This window comes from Arachis ipaensis, chromosome B01, assembly GCF_000816755.2.
Source record: "Arachis ipaensis cultivar K30076 chromosome B01, Araip1.1, whole genome shotgun sequence".
Lineage (NCBI taxonomy): Eukaryota > Viridiplantae > Streptophyta > Magnoliopsida > Fabales > Fabaceae > Arachis > Arachis ipaensis.
In genome coordinates this window covers 6,127,095-6,129,932 of record NC_029785.2, presented here as the reverse complement: position 1 = coordinate 6,129,932, position 2,838 = coordinate 6,127,095, and positions in this window count along the sequence as shown.

Genomic DNA, 2,838 nt, shown 5'->3' with positions numbered 1-2,838 from the left:
GTTCATAATTAAGATTCAATTGAAGAGTATATGTGCTTTCTTCACATCAGTTCTCAAGATTCATGCACTCACACAATCCATAGACTATGGTTTCTTGTAGTATTTGTAGTTAAAGGGAGATAGTGGCAAGCTTCAAAGATATAAAAATACGACAGAAATTCCAATATACATAGAAAGTGGAGGCTCAATCCTTTGTAGAAGACAAATATATGGCAATAGCAATCAACAGGAAATTGAAGCAACTTGCTTAAAGATAATCCTAAATAACAAGTGGCAAATTCAAAATAAACCACTTTAGTAACTATATGCCTTCTTTCTGCAAGTAATTGGCTAAGATAAATTGACAGAATTACAAAGAGTAATTAGGAGGAAAAAGGAATAATTCTCCAAATTAAAGTGTTGATTGATGTCTTGCCTGATTTCCTTTAATTTCCATTTTCAACTTGCTGTTCCACGTCCATAACACATGGTGACAAGTGCATAGATGGAGTCATAGTAGCAGAGCAATGTAACCAATGATATAAGCACATTGATTATGAAGAACTCTAGAAATTGACCAGCGATGAAGATCCACAAGAGTGCTTCAAAAGCAATCAAACCCGAACCGTGGAACAGAATAGTAGTCAGGGTGTTGGGTCTGGGTGCCTTCTTTGCAATCTCGTGACAAATTTGAGCCACCAAATAAAAAAAGAAGGCTGGCTTGTGTTCTTGAAAGAGATTATTAGCAGCGGTTAAGTCTCCATGAATCAACGCAATTGCTGATATCACCAATTTTATGAGACCATCGTAGACGCTGTTATTGTTCTCGGTCTCGCTCTGACTCACAACGTCGCTGCAGAGTCATGAATTACACGCGCTAGGGTTAGCCATGTGAAGGGACTAATGAACGAAGGATCAAAATTTTGATATATGCTTCAGAGTTTAATCGTTGCGCTTATCGAATGAAAGTTTAATCATTGTTGATTATATAATGACAGTCATTCAATGAATATTTGTCTTCTTAATAAGTATTACAGAATATAGCAAGTAATTGAACAACTTGTCTTTTGCTTTGTTTTCATGCTGTGTAAAATAAAAAATATTTAAAAAATACAAACTAAACATACTTTCACTTTTAAAAATATAATGATACATAATTACATTAGAAATGAATCAAATGATGTCTTACCATAACTATTTGAGAACAAATAAAAAAACTATAATAAAAGATTATAAAATAATTACTAAATAACATACGGTAAGAATTTATTTCTCTATTAATGAGGGAGAATATATATTTTTTAATTTGACATCTTAAGATTAATTTATCACAAATTTAAATGATATAATATTTTTAATTTGATAATCATGCAAAATTAATTTGTTCATAATTATAAAAAAGACTAATTCAAAATCCAAACAATTTAAGAAAAAAAATAAACACACTATAAGAATTAAACTCAAAATAAAAAAGAGTAAATTGCAACTTTACTATATAAAAAAAAGTAACTTGAAAGATATTTCTTTGTATCTAAATTTATAACCGGATAATCTTTTTTGTTATTATTGAAATTTGAAAAAAAAAAGGCTTATTCAAAATCCAAAATATTTATGGGAAAAATAAACGTACACTATAAAAATTGAACTGAAAATAAAGAGAGTAAAATCGTAACTTCACTAAAAAGGAAAAAAAAAAAAAAGATAGTAAAGTTGAGGTGCAGTGTTGAAATTATTTTAGGTAGTGAATGAGCATGTCATCAGTTAATTAAGTGTGTAATGCAGCAGTGTTACCTCTGCGTGACTGGGGTTGAGCTGCTGCTACTTCCATTTTCCATTGTCTTGCCTGCCGATTATTAAGTGTAATGTGATGTGGTAGGTGGTAACAGGCACGGCGGGGAATGAGGAGAGCACTCTGACCGCTTATATAGTATAGATTTTTTTTGCCGTGACATATAGAGGCACCCCCACGACTTTATTATTCGATGATGTGACAGAATATGAAAAATAGATAGTATAAGAGACACCCCCGACGATCGACGATGTGACAACCCCCGACGATCGACGATGTGACAACCCTGTGACAGTCAATATGAAAAATGGATACCCTGTGACAGTCAATATGAAAAATGGATACCCCCGACGATCGACGATGTGACAGTCAATATGAAAAATGGATAGTATAAGAGACACCCCCGATGATGTGACGATAGTATAAGAGAGAATTTAACAATGGATAGGATAAGGCTTAATTTGGTAAAATTTTTATTTTTTAAAAGTAACTTAGTTAATTTTTAAAAGATGGCTTTTTAAAAGTTGTAATATTTATGTTTGATAAATTAAGTTAAAAATTACTTTTAATAATCACAAGCAACAACAATTGTATTTAGTAAAATAGTATTTAAAATTTAAAAATATTATAATAGATATAAATGTAAGCATTAAATTTAAAAATTAGTTAACATATGAGATTATATTAGACTTTTAAATTTTAAAAAGCATAAGCCAATTTTAAAAAACTCTATCTTAGGTGCTTTTAAAAATACCCTAATCTTTTAAAAGCTGCAAGCATAAGCACATAATCTTTTTTATTTACCAAACACAAAATAAAGAGCTTGAACTTTTAAAAAATACAAGCACTTCTTCAAAAAACTTTACCAAACCAAGCCTAAGAGACACCGGCTTCCTACTCTAGATGAGTTTTGCAAATTAGTGAATTACAACCGGCAGTATTGTAAAAATTGGATTAGAGCAGTCTAGTAGTATGACCGTTTAAAAGTTAAAATAGGTGAAAACCGGTTAAATTTGGTGAGAATCAGTCCAATTAAATCATTCTAAAAAAATTATTAAAAATGTGATTTG